The sequence below is a fragment of the Puma concolor genome, chromosome A1 (genome assembly GCF_028749965.1).
Source record: "Puma concolor isolate L17-30 chromosome A1, mPumCon1.1.hap2, whole genome shotgun sequence".
NCBI lineage: Eukaryota > Metazoa > Chordata > Mammalia > Carnivora > Felidae > Puma > Puma concolor.
In genome coordinates, this window is record NC_141667.1 from 8314293 (window position 1) to 8334944 (window position 20652).

At 50.2% G+C, this 20652-nt stretch overlaps 2 long non-coding RNA genes across 4 annotated transcripts; both read right to left on the reverse strand.

Moving 5' to 3' along the window:
- Positions 1 to 6246: 6246 nt before the first annotated feature.
- LOC147584016 (uncharacterized) lies at positions 6247 to 8203 on the reverse strand. Its single transcript, XR_015240506.1, has 2 exons — positions 7433 to 8203; positions 6247 to 6351 (listed from the first exon to the last, which is right to left on the reverse strand). It is a non-coding gene; the product is annotated as an uncharacterized LOC147584016 (long non-coding RNA).
- Positions 8204 to 14838: 6635 nt separating this feature from the next.
- LOC147584017 (uncharacterized) lies at positions 14839 to 20060 on the reverse strand. 3 transcript variants are annotated; one of them, XR_015240511.1, is made up of 3 exons: positions 19669 to 20060; positions 16441 to 18979; positions 14839 to 15696 (listed from the first exon to the last, which is right to left on the reverse strand). It is a non-coding gene; the product is annotated as an uncharacterized LOC147584017 (long non-coding RNA). The 3 variants fall into 3 exon arrangements; XR_015240510.1 differs by having other exon boundaries at positions 14839 to 18976; XR_015240509.1 differs by having other exon boundaries at positions 14839 to 18979.
- Between the last annotated feature and the right edge of the window lie 592 nt (positions 20061 to 20652).

A 20652-nucleotide genomic window follows, 5' to 3' on the forward strand; every position in this document is an offset into this window, starting at 1 on the left:
TTTCATCGCTGAGCAGAACTCTGCCGTTGGAACACTCCACAATGTACCGGAACTGCCGTGGGTGGGCCTGGCAATGTTTCAGGTTTCAGAAGGGCAAATCCTGTCCTAATCCGCGTCCGTGTCTTTTGGTGAACACATTTCTGTTTAGTGTCTCTTTTGGAGCGAATGCGGGGATCACAGAGTTTGCTTATGTTTAGCTTTTTAGACACTCAGTTTTCTTAAAAAAAATTTTTTTTGGTCTTTATTTGAGAGAGAGAGGGAGACAGAGGGCAAGTGAAGGAGGGGCAGAGAGAGAGGGAGACACAGAATCCCAAGGGGGCTCCAGGCTGTCAGCACAGAGCCCAACAAAGAGCTCGAACTTACGGACCATGAGATCATGACCTGAGCCAAAGTCAGATGCTTAACCGACCGAGCCACCCCGGCGCCTCGAAAATCTCAGTTTTCTGAGGTAGTTGTTCTAAGTGGGTATTTTCATGCCCCCATTTTACTGTTACAGATATTACAACCACTTAAAGCAGATCCAACCTATTAAGGTGCAGGTTTTAACAAAAATAACTTACATAGAATGTTATGTATTGAATCGTGTCTCTCACCCCATCCGTATGTAAAGTCCTAACCCTCAGTACCTCAGAATGTGACCTTCTTTAGGAACAGGGTCATTACAAGGGCACCTGGGTGGCTCAGTCAGTTAAGCGTCTGACTCTTGGTTTCAGCTCAGGCCACAATCTTGCAATTTTGTGAGTTTGAGCTCCACGTCGGGCGCCGTGCCAAGAGTGTGGAGCCTGCTTGGGATTCTGTCTTCTCCTCTCTCTGCCCCTCTCCCACTCGCGCTGTCTCTGTCTCTTTCTAAATAAGTAAGTAAACTTAAAAAAAAAAGTGAAAAATATTATAAAATTAAAAAAAAAAGAAATAGGGTCATTACAGATGTCATTAGTTAATATGAAGTCATATTGGAATAGAGCGGGTCCTAATCCAACGGGATTGGTGCCTCACAGAAAGTGGGAATTGGGACAAAGATACGCACACCAGGAGAATGTCATGTGAAGACTGGGGTGGAGCATCTACAAGCCCAAGATTTCCAGCAAGCTTCCAGAAGCTGGAAGAGAGGCCTGGAACAAGTTCCATCCCACGGTCCCCGGGGGGGTGTGGGGGGAACAGCCCTGCTGACGCTTTGACCTCGGACTTCTAGCCTTGACAACAGTGAGGCAATCAGTTTCTGTTCTTTAAGCCACTGGCTTGATGGTACTTTCTTCCAGTAGCCCTAGCAAATGGTACCCGGCGACTGTTCCCTTTGAGAAAGATGATGTTTGGTAAAGAATACTCATCAAGTTGGCATGTCTCGAGGTAGCCTGATTAGCTATTGTGCTTACAATCCATTTGCCTTTTAAAATTTGATTCAGGAAGACATCCAACGCAGGATGTGTTAGATTTCTGAAAGCTTGCAGTAAAGGTAAGACATGACTAGGGTGATAATGAGAAGCTAGCGGATTCTGGTCAGCACGCCTCAATAAGCAGGTGGCCCTGAGGGGATGGGGGCGCGGAGAGAAGGGCCCCCACCCATTGGGTGGGGTTCTAGGGCCGGCCATAGCACAGAACAGCAGAGGAGGGCAGGTACCACGGCTTCCCTTGCCTCCCTGGCCTCCTTTCTGGCTGGGCAGGTGTCTCTCCTGGAGAGGTTTTCCTCCACCCGCTCTAACGCCTAACGCGGCCCCTCCAGCTGGTGTCTGAGTCGCAGACCGCTGTGAAGGGTGGGCCAAACCATCTTCAAAGGTAATTAGGCCTCGGCTGGTAGCCTGAGGGTCCGGAATTTTTCCTGGCCGAGAACTTGCTTGCTCTGGAAGCTTCCCGGCAACTCAACCCCTTGGGGACTTCTCTGGAAGATTGAGAGGAGGTGAGATCTCTTCCCTGGGGTCTGTGCTCACACCCTCCAGCTGGAAGCACAGATTTAAGATGCGCTCTTCTGAAGGGAGAGCACGTGACCCGGAACGGGGCTAAAAATAGCGCAATTTCTTAAGGTTACATGAGGCTTTGTTTACGGGGTATATTAGTTTCCTGCACAAGGAAGCACCACAAGCAGGGGGTGGGGGTGGGGTGCTTCAAACAACAGAAATCTATTCTGGCACAGTCCTGGAGGTGAGACGTCCCCACAGGAATCCTTCCATCCCTCTTCTGATTCTAGTGGCCACCACCAACCCTCAGTGCTCTTGGTTTGAGCCACATCCCTCCAGGCTCTGTGTCTGCACCCGGCCTCCTTCTCTGTGTGTCTGGGGCTTTGTGTCCAAATCTTTGTCCTCATACAAACACCAGTCGAATTAGATGGAGGGCCCGCCCTTGCCCAGGATGACCTCATCTTAACTTGATTGTGTCTGCAAAGACCCTCTTTCCAAAGAATGTCCCATTCTGAGGTTCTGGGTGGGAATGAGCTTTGGAGATACCCTACTGATCTGTTTCAAAGTAAATGTTTTGCTCCGTTAAATGTGCTACATTTGAGAATCTCTTCCTCCACTGCCTTGAACTTGGATAGTCCAGAGGTATTCAGAGGACATTTGTGTTTGAGGATAATCTCTGTGCCTTAGTGGCTTTACATAGTGTAAGTTTACTTCTTACTCTAGTGAAGCTAGAGGGAGACTCTGATGAACGGGTGTTGTCCACCCGAGCAGTGACTTGGGGACCCAAGGTCTTTCCACAGGGTTCCAAGGTCTCTGTGCTCATCTGCATCAATGCAGAGGGGACGACCAGACAGGGCCTTGCTTGGGCAGGTCGATGCGGCCAGGCCTGGAAGTATCGGGTGCCCTGTGCACGCGCGTTCTGCCCACGTGCATCCCGCTGGCGTGGACCACACTGAAAAGCAAAGGCAGCTGGACAGTGAGGAGGCTGAGGGCCGGAAGAAGAGGAGACGGATGAGGGGAGAGCAGAGCTGGCCAGTCAAGGTGGCAACGAGGGCAGGCTTATCCCAGAAGGAATTTTCCTTTCGCTTTTTGTCCCCTTACTTCTTCCCTGTGTCTTGCTAAGCACCTGCTGGTCTTCACTCGGACATCCTAGTGTCCCTACACTGTAGTACCGGTCCCTTGGACGCCAAGAGACAAACATCAAAGGAGCATCTGCCCTTTAAAAGGTGACTCTAGGGGCGCCTGGGTGGCGCAGTCGGTTAAGCGTCCGACTTCAGCCAGGTCACGATCTCGCGGTCCGTGAGTTCGAGCCCCGCGTCGGGCTCTGGGCTGATGGCTCAGAGCCTGGAGCCTGTTTCCGATTCTGTGTCTCCCTCTCTCTCTGCCCCTCCCCCGTTCATGCTCTGTCTCTCTCTGTCCCAAAAATAAATAAACGTTGAAAAAAAAAAAAATTAGAAAAAAAAAAAAAAAAAGGTGACTCTGACTGGATAAATCCTAAATCCGTGTTCCTGAGCACGGCCTAAGCGATCTGGATGGCCCAGACTGGCAGGTACCTGTGTGGGGCCCTGCGGATGGGGCTTCACAAGCTTTCTTCTCGAGACTGGGGCCTGGCAGGAGGGGCTGGTGCTGAGGGAGCTGGGGCCCAGGTAACCCCAAGGGGGTGCTCAGGACCACGCCTGGGCAGGGCTGTTCAGAAGACTGAACTCACTCTCTGCCTGACTCGTAGTTTTCAAACTGCCACATGAGGCCAGGTTGAAGCCAGTTTTCTTTCTTTAAAGTGTCTTTACTTTTGAGAGAGAGACAGAGAGAGCATGAGTGGGGAGGGGCAGAGAGACAGAGAAGACAGAGAATCCCTAGCAGGCTCCAGACCATCAGTGCAGAACCCAGTGCAGAGCTCGAACTCTCAAACGGTGAGATCATGACCTGAGCTGAAACCAACAGTCAGATGCCTAACCTACTGAGCCACCCAAGTGCCCCAAGTGCCCCAGGTTGAAGCCAGTTCTTTTTTTTTTTTTTTTTTTAATTTATTATTTTTTTTTCAACGTTTATTTATTTTTGGGACAGAGAGAGACAGAGCATGAACGGGGGAGGGGCAGAGAGAGAGGGAGACACAGAATCGGTAACAGGCTCCAGGCTCCGAGCCATCAGCCCAGAGCCTGACGCGGGGCTCGAACTCACGGACCGCGAGATCGTGACCTGGCTGAAGTCGGACGCTTAACCGACTGCGCCACCCAGGCGCCCCAAAGCCAGTTCTTAAACATAAAATAGAACCACATGGAAAAATACCAGGGCACACAGCACAATTAGAACATAGTAAGAGAAAGTATGTTTCAAGAAACTTGGGTTTCCCTTTTATATATATCTGTTCTGGGTCGTGATTTACATCACATTTCTTACCGAGGGTTGCAATCGAAACCATTTGAAAGCTACTGGAACTTGAAAGTAGGGGATAAAAAAAGCTACTGGAACTTGAAAGTAGGGGATAAAAAGGCACCAGGGAGATAATAAGGGTCTTCTGGTTTTCACGAATGTTTTGTGCATCCCGACAGGAGAGATGATGTAATGCTAAGGAGGAGCCTGGGCTAGGTTTGGATCCAGGCTGACCCACTTCTCCCCAGGAGGTCCTTGTGAGGGTCACTTCATTCCCCCTGAGCCTCTGTTTTCTGGTCTGGAAAATGGGCTAAATAATTCCCTTGATGATAAGGAGGAGGAGGAGGAAACAGCTACTCACATTTATCGAGTGTTTCCCACCCCAGACCTTGTTCGGCGCATCGTGTATCCTCGTCCACAATGTTCCTCTGGTGACGTCCCAGTACCGTTGGGGGTGTCCGTACAGACAAGGAAGCAGAGGCACAGGAAGGTCAAGTAACTTGCCCCAGTGAATCGGTGCATGTAGATGCCTGATTCAGTGCTTGGCACGTAGTACTGAACAAATGTCAATTTCTTTCCCATAGTTTTGTCTCGAATGTGTTGAAGAATCCTTAAATATAAGCAGATGGTCAAGCTTCTGGAAGGTGCTGGGAGATGCTGGCTAGCAACCTGCCAGAGAAACCGCCTCAAGAGGGCCCTGGAGGGATGCCTGGCTGGCTCAGGTGGAATAGCGTGTGACTCTTGATCTTGGAGTTGTGAGTTCAAGCCTCACGTTGGGTGTGGAGATTACTTAAATACATAAAAGTTGTTAAAAAGTTAAGAATATGATACTTTTTTTTTTTTTAAAGAGGGCCCTGGAGGTGTGAAGTCAGATTCCCCATGAGAGGGCCCTTGAGACAAGGGGAATTTTCAGCATCAGGGGAACCATGTAAATTGGGAGGAAGGGACCCTCGCCTTTGGCCCTTAGAGGATGCCTCAGCCTTGGCTTCTAGAAAGAAAAGATAATCATGAGCATGTGTGTCAATAAACTGGTGTGTTACAGGTGTTTTTCTTTAAAGTGTATTTATTTTGAGAGAGAGAGAGAGAGAGAGCAAGTCTTTGAGTGGAGAGGGGCAGAGAGAATCCCAAGTAGGCCCCACGCTATTGGTGGCCGAAGTGGGGCTTGAACCCACAAAACCATGAGATCATGACCTGAGCTAAAATCAAGAGTCAGATGTTTAACCAACTGAGCCACCCAGGTGCCGAATAGTGTATTACAATTTTTAAAGACTAGAAACCCAGGATCCCCCAGCCCTACTCTGTATCCCCGGAATCAACACTGCCTCTAAGAAAAAGCCTGCAATACAAACGCAGCTTCAGAGCCTCCGGGCCGCACCCCCCCCCCCCAAGAGAGGGACTGCAGGTGCCCCTGCCCCCCCCCCCCGCCCCGGGGGACAGCAGGGTTGAACTCCCTTTGAGGGCATCAGACAAGTAATTAAACCAAAGTGCAAGACGTAATTACGTCTCTGTTTCACAGAAATTATAAACAGAAAGCAAAGAGAGGATTGCATCACACTGTCCCCGGGGCAGCGGGACTTTTGCTCTGAAAGCACAAGCTGAGCCTGTGGAAGTCAGAAGGGACCTTGGCAAGCATTTCCTCTGCAGTCTGGGCTCAGAAAGAGGCCTCCCTGAGTGAGAGATTCAAAGAGGTCCCTCCCTGCCGTGTTCCTGCACCAGCTAGTTCCCAAGAGTCTTTTCTCGGTCATCTTAATTGTGTAAGGTCCTGTGCTTTATGGTAATACAGTTGTTGTCTTAGTTTGAGAGAGAGCGAGAGAGCGAGAGAGCGAGCAGGGGACGGGCAGAGACAGAGAGAGGGAAAATCCCAAGCAGGCTCTGCCCTGTCAACACGGAGCCCCACATGGGGCTTGAATTCACGAACCGTGAGATCATGACCTGAGCCGAAATCAAGTCAGATGCTTAACTGACTGAGCCACCCAGGCACCCAATGCAGTGTTTTTGTTTTTGCTTTTAATCGAATCCATGACTTATTTTGGCCTCATCAGCAAAACTCGGTAGTTGATCTTGCACAGTGCCCGGGCCGGGCACCAAGTACCTGTGGACTAAAAAGGTGATGGTAGCCATCGTTAACGCACATAAGTAGATAATAACACGACCAATCATGAAATCCGAGCTAACCCGTTGGAGCACTTTCTGTGCCTCCTGTCTTGCCCCTGGGAACATCCCGGGGGGGGTGCGCCGTGTCTTGTGAGGGCCGCCCCCCTGCTCCACCTGGAACAGCCTCACCACCGCACGCGGTACGCCCTGGAACCGAGGGCGGGTGGAGGTGAAGGCTGGATCAGGGGAGGGGAAACCACAGAGCCTCCTGCGTGAGCCCTGAGCCTGCACTGGAGGAAGGGAGGTGCAGAGACGCTGGACCCAAGTTCGCACATCCCTCTGCCCCACCCACCCGGAGCAGGGACTTGTTCCCCAGGACCCCGCCGCACCTCCCAGTGCTCTGCTCCACTCCAGCGGTAGCAGGACCCCAGGCCCCAGAGGCTGGGGAGGGTCTGGGGCTCAGGGTCCCCAGAAGGGGGGATGGCGGTGGACACCATCGGCAGGGGGGTGGGGGGGGGTGGTGGACAGGCTCCTCTGGGCAGGTCAGAGGAGCCCAGGCCGGGCTGGGGTCACGGGGAAGCAGGCTGTCCCTGTGTGCTCACATCTGGCGGTAACATCCTAATCCGGGCTGTGACCGTCCCCTCACCCCCAGCCCTGTCTACCCTCCGGGAGAGCAGGAGCCTGGGCAGGAAGGCCTCTTCCACAATCCTGCTCCCAGAGAAACGGCCTTCCTGTGATACAGGAAGCTGGGAGGGTGGTGGCTGTGATGTCACTCACTATTGCCAGCACCTCTGCAAAGCCAGCTCTTCGGGATCCCCAGGGAGCAGAATCAGAGTGGGGGCGCCTGGGGGTTCAATCGCTTAAGTGTCCGACTTCGGCTCAGGCCATAATCTCGAGGTTCGTGAGTTGGAGCCCCACATCGGGCTCCCTGCTGTCATTCCGGAGCCCACTCTGCATCCTCTGTCCCTCCCTCTCTCTCAGCCCCTCCCCTGCTCCCACACACACTCTCTCTCTCAAAATAAATGAACATTAAAAAAAAGAAGAAGAAGAAGAGTGGGGCTCTGGGGCCAAGTAAATACCTGAGAACAGTCCTTTTTTTTTTTTATCAGATCCAGAGGTACATTAGGGCGGCTATAACAGCATACCGCAGACTGGGGGCTTCAACAACAGAAGTTAATTCTCTCACAGTTCTGGAGGTTGGAAGTCCAAGATCAAGGTGTTGGGGAGGCTGGTTTCTCCAGAGGCCCTTGCCTTGTGGATGGCTCCTTCTCACTGTGTCCTCACATGGCCTTGGCTCTGGGCACGGGCATCCCTGGGGTCTCTTTGTCTTTCTACAAGAACCCCAGTCATGCTGGGTCAGGGGTCTACCGTCGGGCCTCATTTAATCTCAGTTGTCTCCTTACAGGCCCCATCTCCAAACACAGTCACCTTGTGGGTCACAGCTGCAGAGTATGAATTTCGAAGGGACACAGTTCAGCCCGCGACAAGAAGAAAATGACTTCTAAGTGGCTCCCGAAGGCTTCCAGGCCGTTTTGGCTTTAGGCAAAATGCCCAAACTCTGCAGCCTGATACAGCATGTGATAGAGCCTCAGACGTACAGGAAGCAGGTGCTCGCCATAAATCCTGTGGCCAGCATAAACCATGTGGCATGGCCCAAACGCTCAGACACGCAAAGTTGCTGTTGTCGGGAAGGATTCTCCAGGGGCTCAGAGGTCACGTCCCAGGAGCCAATCAAGGGCCACGCTTGGGGTTTGAGCAACCCACGTCAGCTGAGCTAACCCTTTACGGTATGGCCAGCACGCCTAAGTCCCTCTGGCTGGGACGTTTGGGGACTGCTAATGTCAGTGCCAAGTGCCGTCAGTCTGGTCTGCCTTTGCCAGTATGATTTGAGAGAAAGTATACACTTTTTTTAAAGTTTATTTATTTTGAGAGAGAGAGAGAGAGAGAGAGAGAGAAAGCATGACCAGGAGAGGGGCAGAGAGAGGAGACAGGGAGAATCCCAAGCGGGGTCCACTCTCAGCCCAGAGCCCGATGTGGGGCTCAATCCCACGAACCAAGAGATCATGACCTGAGCCAAAGTAGGATGCTTGTCCAACTGAGCCACCCAGGCGCCCTAGAAATTACATGTCTTTATCCTAATTTCCATTTATTTATCTGTGAAGCAGAAAAACTCTGCACACATTTCGTTGCCGTTTGGATTTCTCCTGTATCTTGTCTAGTCATTGAATTTGTTTATTATACATAAACAAAATGTGGGGTCACTGATAACTTTTTTCTAATTTATAGGAGCCCGTTCTGCATTGCACATATTAGTTCTTTGTCACAAACTGCAAACGTTTTCCTTTCAACTTTGTCATGTTTTGTGAACCATGATTTTCATGTAGTGGGTCAGCCAGTCTTTTCTTTCATAATTTCAGTCTTCAGTGGTAGGATAAGAAAGACTTCCCTCTCCCCAAACTACACACTCTCCATTATTATTTTGAAACATTGAAATATTTAAGCTTTTGGAATGTTTTGCTGTCTATTGTATTAAAGTCCTAGGCCTGCTGTAATAAATTACCACAGACTGGGTGGCGTAAAACAACAAAAAGTTTATTCATTCACCGTTCTGGATGCTAGGGTTGGGGGGTCAAAAGGGCTGGGCTTTTTCCAAACGGTCTAGGGAAGGATCTGTTCGCTGCCTTTCTCCCGGCCTCTGATGTCGCTGACAATCTTTGGCATTCCTTGGCTTGCAAACACATGCTCGCGTCTCTGCTTCTCATCTGCACCTGCCTCACTGGATCTCTTCTCCTCTTGTTATAAGGATCAGCCATGTTGCATGGGGGCTCACTCCAGTGCTCTCAGCTCCGTTGATCTTGTAGACTCCACCCACATGGCCACCACTGATTGGTCAGAGTTGGACGCCTCACCCTAGCTGGGCCAATCAGAGCCCTTCCTTGGATTTCTGAGCTTGGGTGGGAGCAGTGGATTGCAGTTGTCTGTGGGTGGTGAACACCCAGGGTCCTGGCTGGTGGAAGAGCCTGACTGGGGGTAGGAGAAAGTGAACAGACACCAAGATAATCCCTGGCGAGAGTTTCTGAGGCCCAGCTACACCCTGTGTCCTTTTTGGATGATATGGACCTTCTGTCGGGTTCCAGCCGAAATCTCTCACGAATACAAAGACAGCGTTTCATGTTCTCTGCGTCTCCAACGGGTGCTGGACGGTGGGGCACACACTACATCTCACACGAGGGAGTGAATGACAGAAGAAAGTTTTAGGGACACGTTGTCAACATCACAGCTTTTGCCATCCCTGCCTTTCGATCCCCATTTACAAACCTGGCAAATCAGCGCCGTGTCACGATTTCTTCCTTGTGGGTCATTTCAAACATGTTGAGCAACGTTCATTTTACCCAGCACCTTCAAGTCGCTGTCCAGGTGATTTGCCAAAAACAGTCTGCTGGCCTAATGAAATCAGAACAGCCAGTGGCTTCCATCCTAAACTCGGGGATTAAAAAGGAAAAGCCGCTGTAAGCAGGACACCCGGGTTAGCACAGCTGTGCAGGCGTGCAGTGAGCAGATTGCGGGGCTCAGCACGACGGCCCAAGTCAGGAGGAGTCAGCAAGGACACAACCCAAATGGCAAAACTCGGTCAATAAAAATAAATAAAGGAGGTCTAGGTCTTACTTCTCAAACAGCTCATCTTAAAAGAGGTAAATAATTCAAGACAATGAATTGGTTGGACACGTTATTTCTACTTTATGCCTACGGCTGCACGAGGGACAGAAATAGGACACTGGCGTATGTTTTGGCAAAATGAGACTCTCTTGTTTGCTTGTTTAAAACAAAACCGTGTTTTTCTTTTTTTGATTATACAACATACAAGCCCATTTATAGGAATTTTGCAAAATATCGGAAAATATGGTGCCCAAGGCTGGGTCGTGTGAGGAGGGTGAGGGCCGAAGTGGGTAGGTGGTCAGGCGTGGCTTTCGGGTGGCCCTCCCTGGGAGGCCTGAGGGCCTCTGGGGGCCACCGGGGGGCCTGGCTGGGTGGTCAGCTGCAGGGAAGGAACACAGTCGGGGCAGAGAGAGCCTCACGCAAAAGCCTGGCGTTTGACTTCTCTGCTGTTGAAGCTACAAAGGAAACCTCCCTGAGTCTGCACAGCAAGACACCCCCTCCCCTGCCCCCCTCTCCCGTGAGAGCAGGTGTCCACATCTGGGTGGTGGACAGGGTCCAGTGAAGTCTTTCCAGGGTTTAGAGGGAGTCTGGGCAGCACCCAAGGTGACCGTGGCCTCGGTGGAGAGATTTGAGGGGTCACTCTAGACTATCACCCAGCTTTGAGCACATTGAGGCTCTGACCTTGACTCCAGCAGCAGCAGGCCTTGGGGTCCCAGGCTCTGGTGGCCCTGGAGGGCAGTGGCAGTCCAGAGGTGGTTCTCTGGGGGCAGAGGCAGTGGCTCGGGTCCTGGGCACACCAGAACACTTGGCCACCCTACTTTGCAAACAGATGGAAATTTCCATGAGCAGGGCCCTAGCGCCTGTTAATTGTCATCTCTCCCGTATCCCTACTCGGACACAATGCCTAGCACAGAGTATGCTTCCAATAAACATTTGCTGAATGGTAATTATTATTACTGGAGATTCTCAGTAAATATTTGCTGAATAAATGTCCCCCTGCCAGCAAATGAATTGTTTTCCATATTATATTAACAAAAAAAAAATGGGACACACTGGACTTACAGATCTGTTCTGAAAAGGAATAGAGATTTTTTTGTGTAAGTAGAAAGTGCCAAGCGGGATAAGTTTAGCAGGATAAATCCTCTGAAACGGATCAGCCAATGGCCTCCAGGGGGTTGGTGGTGGTTTCTTGAATCAGTCTGTAAGTGGAGATTATGGATTTGCGGCTCCTCTCAGATATGTGGAGCCGAAGCAGGAAAGACAGCTGTCAAACAAGTGCAACCGTCAGTAAGAAGAAGCACTTACGTGGCACCGTCACCTACCACAGCCATCTCACAAACTTGCCCTCGGGTGGGATGCGTGAGACCTTAACTGGCCTGGAGACGTGACGTGATTTTGCCAAGGACACGCACAAGGTAGAGGTTGGAAACCAGGCCGCGTGTGTGTTTTGCTGCCTTCTTCTCCTATTTCACGTTGACCAGGGCCATGGCGATGACGTCCGGCGGCCAGTAAAGGGTTTCCCGAGGCTGAGCTGTGTAGACGCATCTGTAACTGTAGGCTGAGGACCATTTAGAAAAGGTGAAAACGTGAGGAAGGAGCCGGCGCCGTTACTTACGTAATCCTTGAATGTTTCCAAGGAAACCTGGAGCCACGACTGACCCTGCTTGGCCAGCCCTTGGGAATGGGGGTCTCAGAAAGTTTTTATGTCAGTGATGGATGATCTTGTTGTGTACACCGGGAACCACGGACCGGGTCCCGCTAGCTTGTTGGGGTGGCTTTGCGAGAACATTAAGATCGATGAGATACGCCTGGCTTCCTGCTTGGAGTCCTGGTTTCAGTTGCCGTGGCTGATTGATAGCAGGATAAGTCTATCTGACAAACACCCCATAAACACCTTGGAGCCTGAGACCTGCATGGGTTTCCCCGGACGCAAGACTTCACACATGACCCTGTAGTTCTCTGGCAGAGAAAAGCCCATCCCGACTGGGCTCGGGTGAGGAGGCACAGTGGGGAGCTGGACTTCTCTGGGCTCCGCTAATGTGTATCCACCTTCTCTCTCTGCGTCCTTTTCTGCAGCAAATCTTAGCTGAGCACCACTCACTATGGAGTCTTTTCAGTCTTTCTAGCAAGTCACCAAATGTAGGGAGATGTCAAGCCCAGCTCCTCTTTATTCGGCAGGGTTCCACCCAACCTTGGAAGCCCAGCTAGCCACACACCCGACCCCCTGCGGTTTTGAACGTGGGCTGTGAGAACCGAGGGTGGGAGAAGTTACAGGCAAACCGGGGGCTGCAGTCATTATTCCCTTGAAGGGGCTCCTCTTCCAGAAGCTCACAGCTCCAGGGTCCACCCACCTGGAAAAATACGGCAGGGAAGGGGGATGTCTGGGCAGAAGGGGGTAGGGAGGGTGAAGGTCCCTGGAGAGCAAATTTCAGGGTTGATTGCTTTTTGGAATTCTGAGATTTGTAGACTCCAGTTAATATACATGACTGGCGTCAAAGCCGAGAGGGCTTCCCTAGACCTCTGTTACTTATTACTGGCTCAACCAGGCAAGTGCTTTGGGTCAAAGTATCCTCCAGTCTTGCAAATTCTCCTCCATGTGTGCATATCTCTGTCTCGCAGTCCAGAAGCACATTGCAAATTCATTCTTTCCCTTTTTATCTATCTATCCATCCATCCATCTATCCATCCATCTATCTATCTGTGTATTTATCTTGAAGATTTTTATATGTATAAACTGATGAGCACAATCATAGACACAAATACAAATTAAACAGTTAAAAAATAAGATAATTGAATAATTATACATAGACTTGCTATTGAAAGAAAGTCCCAGCATTTATTTTGCATCAAAACTTAAGGGCTAATTCCGAATAGCCCAATCTTGAAAAAAAGGGCAAAGTAGGAAGGCTCACACTTCCCTCTTCCAAATTTTTTTTTAATGTTTATTTATTTCTGAGACAGAGAGAGACAGAGCATAAGTAGGGGAGGGGCAGAAAGAGAGGGAGACACAGAATCAGAAGCAGGCTGACACGGGGCTCGAACTCACAGACCGCGAGATCATGACCCGGGCTGAAGTCAGATGCTTAACCGACTAAGCCACCCAGGCGTCACACTTCCCTCTTTCAAAACATCCAGCAAAACAGTAGTAATTGAGACAGTGTGGTACTTGTACAGGATAAATATATTGACAGAGTAGAATTGAGAGTCCAGAAATAAACCCACGTGTCTATGGTCAACTGATTTTTGACAAGAGCTCCAAGAGCATTGGGAGAAAGGATGTCTTTTTAACAAATGGAGCTGGGACAACTGGATAGACACGTGCCGAAGAATGAATGACTTTTGACTCTTACCTTACGTCTATACAAAAACTAACTTAAAATGGGGCGCCTGGGTGGCTCAGTCAGTTGAGCATCTGACTCTTGGTTTTGGTTCAAGTCACAAGCTCATGGTTCGTGAGTTTAAGCCCTGAGTCGGGCTCCATGCTGACAGCAGAGAGCCTGCTTGGGATTGTCTCTCATGCTGCCCCTCCCCTGTTCTCTCTCTGTCTCTCTCAAAAAATGAATAACTACAAAAAAAAAAAAAAAAAAAGGAAATCATCAAGAAAAGCAGGAAATATTTGTAAACCATACACCTGAGAAGAGTCTAATATCTAGAATATATAAATAACTCTTACAGCCCAACAACAAGACAAACAACCCAGTTTAAAAATGGGCGAAGGACTTGTATAGGCATTTTCCCAAAGATGATACACAAATGCCAACAAGTACATGAAAACATGTGATTCGAACTTCAGTCAATATTATCAGTAAATGGACAAAATTGACATCAAGTGTCTCCATAGGGGAGGCAATGACAGAGACACTTCACTATATATTCTGACCAAAAATGCATAATCCGAATCTAGTGATGGGGAAACCTCGGATAAACCCAAATTTCACTGAACTACAGTAAATGCTAACTAACTTGAATTAAAAAAAAAAAAAAGAGGGGCACCTGGGTGGCTCAGTCAGTTGAGCATCCAACTTCAGCTCAGCTCGTGATCTCCCGGTTCATGAGTTCGAGCCCCGCGTTGGGTTCTGTGCTGACAGCTCAGAGCCCGGAGCCTGCTTCGGATTCTGTGTCTTCCTCTCTCTCTGCCCCTCCCCTGCTTGTGCTCTGTCTCTCTCTGTCTTTCAAAAATGAATAAACATTAAAAAAAAAAAAGAATAACCAAAAAAAACCCACCCAAATTTCAGAAAATCTGGGTGAAGAGTATACGAGAGTTTTTACCACTATTCTATTGTTCCTCTTTGATAGCTACTTACATGTGCCCTTCAAAAGTGTTACTGTCATGTAACACACACACACAAGCAAAAAAAAAAAGCTAACAAGAGACGTCAGATTAAAGGAGACCGAAGAGAATTGTAAACCAAATATAATATGTGCTTCTGATTTGGATCCTAGACTGGAAGACCATTCTATACGGACATCACTGGAGCCCTTGGTAATTAGATGATAGGACTCTATCAGTGATGAATGTCCTGGCTCAGATACTGCACTGTGGGTATGGGAAAGAAGGTTCTTGATCTTAGGAGATCTACGTGGGAAAATTTAGGGATGAAGAGCCGTGATGTCTGCAATGACCGGGGAAAGTAATATGGACGCTTATCTAGGGAAAGAGGGATGATGTGGCAAAATACAGCAAAACGTTCACAATGGGTACGTCTGGGTGAAGGGTATATGACAAATGTTCATGCTATTCTTGCAACTTTTCTGTAAGTTTGCTATTATTTAAAAATAAAAGGTTGAAATCAGTGAATATAACATAAAATATATACAAATCTTATCATAAAAAGAAAATATTTTATAGTATAAAGTTAGAGAAACAAAAGGATCTCTACCATAAAAACTTTGGGGACAAAATGCCCCAAGCCTCTAGAGGGCAGTGCAGCCTCCAGTTGCCCAGGGCGGTTGCAAATGGAGCAAAGGTGAGCTTGGCACTGACAGCCTTCCCTGGAAGAGAAGAGCTTCATTTCCCGGCAGAAGATGAGGAGGAGACTCATCTGGGACTCATGTGGGACTAAGTGAGCTCCTAGAAGATTCCAATGACCCAGAAGCTCTGCATGTTTCCTGAGTGTCCTCAGCAAAGCCAGCTGTGCCCCTTTCTACCCCAGGTGATCAGAGCCACATTATCTCAAGCCAAGGTGCAAGGTTTGAGCATCTACTCTGTGTAGGATCCTGTGGGAGTGAGGAGGCCATCCAGAGAGGCGTGTGTGTGTGTGTGTGTGTGTGTGTGTGTGTGTGTGTACATGCGTGTGTTTGAGGTGGGGTGGGGAAGGCTTCAAAGCTTTGCAGCAATGCTCCCAGTTATTACTGAATTGGGAACAGGATGCAACCTCACTCCCCGGAAAAACCCATCTAGTGGCGGTGAGTGTTTCAAAATGGTGGGATGACAGGTCATCCTCATGAGCACTTACTCTTCGCCAAGGAACCCTTGAACTATTTCACCCACATTAACTCATAACCCTCACAACAACCCCAGGGAGCATCACTGTTAACCTTATTTTGCACATGAGAGGTTAAAATAACTTGCCCAAGGCCACACGGCCAGTGACAGCAGCAAACAGGATCCAGAGGTTCTTGGTCAAAGTGAAGGTGGCCTCCCTAGCACTTCAACAGATACGTCATTGGTTTTGATGTTGCCCTCCTGAAACATAGGTTGAACTGCCTATAGGAAGCGGCTCTAAGGAACATTAACGGTGTTCTTATCACTCTGGGAGACAAGCCAACACTTTTGCAATACTATGGCATGTTCCTACACAGAAGGAGTTATGGCCCCATCCCCGCCTGCACAGAGAGCTTCTTCTGTCATGGTTTCATTGCTCAGTTATGAGTCGATTGCTTAAATTAGCATTCGTGCATCTCACACCAAATTGGAAAAAAAAGATTGGTTCAGCCAGATGACATTTTAGGAGCGTCTAAAATATTTAAAGGTACTGGCACAAGCTTTTGTGCACTCCCATTAAAAAAAAAACCCAAAAAACCAAAAACAACCCCAAAAACCAGATTGCTGCCAAACATATTTTGAGCATAGTTTGTGAAGACAAATGCCCACACTGCCCAAGGCCAGGGAAAGAAAATCAGGGGGAGCTTCCTTCTTCTCCCTCTGGAGTGTCATTTACAGTCAAGTAGTACCTTGGGGAAATGCTCTTGGACCCTTCTTCTGAGTTATTAGGAAGAATTATAGCCACGCAATGAGTCTGCATTTCAGATTTGCACCTGCCGGCCATCACCAGGGAACACGGCAGCTAGCACGTTGTATCTGGCCCATAGTTTTTCAGCACAGATAGCTACTTAGCCTGGGCCAATGGGCAAGTGACAGCCCGAGTGCACAAACTCTTTAAAAAGAGTATGTTGTGTCTGGGAGCCGGTGAAGGCACCACACACCTACCTTGGTCTCTGGAGATAGAAGGTGGTCTAAGCCAAGAGTCACAAAGGTCTTCATCTAAGACAGGTGTTCTCCAGCTCAGGTGTCCAACAGCATTACCTGTGGACCCTAGAAAAAAAAAAAATCAATGCTTCCCGGCCCCAGACAATTCAACCAGACTCTGTGGACGGGCCTTGAACCCATGGTCTCAACAAGTCCCCAAACAATACAACTGGAGAAGAGATTTAGGTCAGGCATAGTACAGTAGTGATGAAAAGTAGTGCCATCGTTGTCTTCTATGGCCCCACTACCAGGTAAGACTCTGGCGCAACACGAGACAGAGGCCGCTGTCAGGACCGGTTGAGACTTCTTTAGTTGGGTCGCCATTTTGGGTCACCCAGTCCACCTGCAAAATGCTCACATTACCCATCAAAGGTGGTTCCTCACTCACAGGAACAACAAGATAACCAAAGTGAGAAGTGAATACCTTCAGGATGAGGTCACTCAAATTGGGGCAAAGAAGTTTCTGCAGTAGGCAGGCCCGGGCTAGGCAAGCTGTGTTTTCCACAGTATTCTCGCCCCTCCCTCAGGCACTCCTGCAACGTGACCTTGTCACGCCCTTGCTGAGAAATGGAGTCTCTTTCTTCCAGCCTCTGGCTGCCTTGTAACTAACAGCACGTGGCAGTAAGCGACGCCGCGTGACTTCTGAGGTTAGGTCAGAACAGGTCCCGAAGCTTCTGCCTGGTTCTCTTGGAATATTCCCCCTTGGCGTGCTCGCTCCTGCTCAGGTGCCAGTCACCGTGCTGTGAGAAGCCCACACCACTAACATCGCAGCCGAACCCAGCCTTCCCGTCATCCCAGGCCGGGAACTGAGAGTCCGGAAGCCTCCAGATGACCCCAGCCCCGGATGATGCACGTCTTCCCCGCTGAGCCTGCCATCCATCCCCATTTTGCCCCACGCAAGTCTCGACCCACAGAATCCCTCGGCATGATAAAATGGTTCTTATTGGATGCCTTTAACCTTGGGATGCTGTTTCTGAGGCATGGGTAGTGTCATGAGCATGTGTGGGTGATGGGGCCCTGGGGATAGGGACCCTTGGTGAGGCAAGACCTCCTAGGCTCTGGCTAAGAGACCAGCTCTAGAGCTGCCTGGGTTCAAATCCACTTACCGGCTCTGTGGCCTTGGGAAAGTTGTTGAACCTCTCTGTGCCTCTCAGTTCGTCTGTGTAGTGGTGACAATAACAGCCACGAGTGGGTTGTTATATGGATTAAATACATCAATGCATGAAGAGTGCTGGTAGCACTGTGTTTGCAACATTTACGGTTTGCCCAGGCCTTGGCCCAAATTTGACCACCGGAGGAGTTAGTTCTGAGCCAGAGGGCATTTATACTTGCAGGGTAGTCCGATTTCCTTGTCTCCGAGCCCAACGCGGGAAGAAAGACAGGTTATGTGTCTCTCACTGTGAGCTGGGAAATTGGGGCATAAAGACAGATGCTGGGGGCGCCTGGGGGGCTCGGTCGATTAAGCATCCAACTTCGGCTCAGGCTCAGGTCATGATCTCACAGTTCGTGGGTTTGAGCCCGCATCGGGCTCTGTGCCGGCAGCTCAGAGCCCGGAGCTGCTTCGGATTCTGTGTCTCCCTCTCTCTCTGCTCCTCCCCCGCTCATGCTCTATCTTTCTCTCTGTCTCTCAAAAATAAGTAACGTTAAAAAAATCTAAAAAAAAGGAAGAAAGAAAGATAGATGCTGTATTCCTCCTGGAAGGAGCCGCAGGGTGCCTGGGAGAAAGCACACCGGTAGAATCAAGAATAAAGCGAAGCAGGAGAGAACCAGGCGACGAAGTCGGAGAGGAAGGGACCCTGGCCTGGGGAGGAGGGTTGGTGTTTTAGTGGTGTGTGTGCGTGTGTGTGTGTGTGTGTGTGCATGTGTGTGGTGTGTGCACGCACATGTACATGCATGTGTTTGCGTGTATACGTGTGCATGTGTGTTGTGTGTATTTGTATGACTGTATGTGCCTGGAGGGGGGTGGTGACCCCAGGACAGGATGGGAGCTGCCTCTGGAGAGGTGAGCCAGGCTTAGCCAACGCAGGGCACCCGAGACGTGCCGACCGTATGCTGGAGTTTAGCAGTCGGGGGTTTTATGTGAGGCCACGGTGGGGACAGTGATCAGAAGTCCCTCTGGAAGTGGTGACAGGGGCGTGGGGAGGTCACGGGACGAAGCACAGGCATGACCACCTACGTGGTTCCCGAGAGCGTAGTAACTTCCAGATCCTCTGCTCGCGCCGAGACGACCCTGTCTGCGGTCTGGCCAAGACGGAGGGATTGAATCCGACTCCCCGCACACGGATAGACATGGATGCGTGACTCAGTTCCTGGGTTAATTTTTCCTTCGGTCTCTCTCTTCCTGGGGAACGGACCAGCTTCACTGTTCCTGGTTCCCAGATAAGCGCTTCCCTTGCGGCCAGGTTCCCCGGAACATCTGACAGATGGCTGTGTCGGACACCAAGCAAACGGCACTCAGGCTGGTGAAATGCTGACCTTGGGGCGGGGGGTGCGGAGGCTGCTGTAATAAAGACCTTGCAATTACTTTCATGAAAGTGCTGCTTATGCTAAACTATCGCGCCCACAAATCTGCATGTACCATCTGCCTTTGTGAAAGACAATAACGTGATAGTTCTCCTGCAGAGGATTCCAGCCACTGCCTCCCTGGCTCAGCCAAAAAACCAGGAGATTTCTCTCGTAATCACTTTGGCTCCCAAATGGTTAAGCATCATGGTGCCAGTAGCTGGCACACAGTGGGTACTTAACAAATGTTTGTGGGACGAGCGTTAATGAATAACTGAATGAAAAGCGCTGGCAGTTATGAGGCCCTAATTAAAATTGTTCTAATTTAACTCTCCCAGCCTGGACCAGCTGTGCTTTCCAACGTCACCCATGCAAGGCGCGTGTTCGCTCGGTACCTGGATTTGACCATAAGGAGGGAAAAGGCAGAATAAGGGACAGGCTGACGCTGCTCACCCGCCTTGGGCAGCTGGACCTGCCTGTCCCGGCTGGGCGTCTGCCCCCCCCCCCAAACACCCGGGGCCCCTCCTCACCATCATCACCGGCAGGGTCCCAACCCCAGGGCCAGGGGCTCCGAGGGTCTTAGAATGAGGCTGTGGAATAACAGAGCAAACTCGTGCCCCCCTTCACCCAAACAGCACCTGAGTGGCAGGCGTGGCCTCTCGGGGACGCCATCGCGGGTGACCTCACCTGGTCATGGGCCCCACGCGCTGGCAGCTCCTGAGGCCAGATGGGCTGGGAGCCCAGCTCGTGCACTGGCGGAGCCCGTCGTATTCCACCCCTGTGACTTTCCGGGCAGGCCCGCTTCTTTCCAGTCTCCCGTGGGAATTCTTCTGCGCCTCCAGGAGCTGCCTGGTGCTCTGCACGCCTCTCCCCCCCGGGGAGGGTGGGCCTCCCCGGCGTGACCGGCCTCAGGCGGGCGCCACCGCCTCGTCCGCGGCAGGAGAGGACACATCATGATTATGCAACTGATCCTTCACAACCTCCCGGTCCCCCACATCCCCAAGAGGAGTCACCTTGAGAAGCGAGATGCAGATTTCAGCGTCCGTGATGCTTGAACTGCTTTCCAACCTTGTGGCAAGTTGTTTTGAATATATTCCCACCAAAAAAAAAAAAATCGAAAACCTTCAAACTCTAAGGGTTGACGCCAGAGAAAGCTGAGTCACTCAGAGCTGAGTCCGGGAAGCGAGGTGAATGATCAAATTTGAATAAAGAAGGCATTTTTAGGTGAAAACCGAGGGCTGCCTTTAAAGAATCAAACTGGTTTCCACATGGGACTCCTAACCCGAATTTAGTGAGTACCTCATAGGTGTCTTGGGCAAAGACAGCTGTAAAACTGAAAAGCACTTTTTCCCAAGATTGCCCACAATGACTTCCACCGAGATGGGCAAATGTGGGTGTGTTCATTTATTGCCACAACAAATACTGTCTGAAAACAAATCTGAATAGGCCAGGATGATCAAGGAAGTGTGCCCCCAGCAGGTATCAGACCCCCCCCCCCCGTTCTGCAAAGTTGTCCTGGCTTTTGAAGGTAAGAGTTATTCTGTGTGTCTGTGGACTGTTTCCCACTTTCTTGCCTTCGGGTCTCCACAAAGGTCACAGGGGCCTCCAGAAAGGGACTAGGCCTTAGTCCCTAATATCCCACCGAGGCTCCACACCAGGCTATTTCCAGCC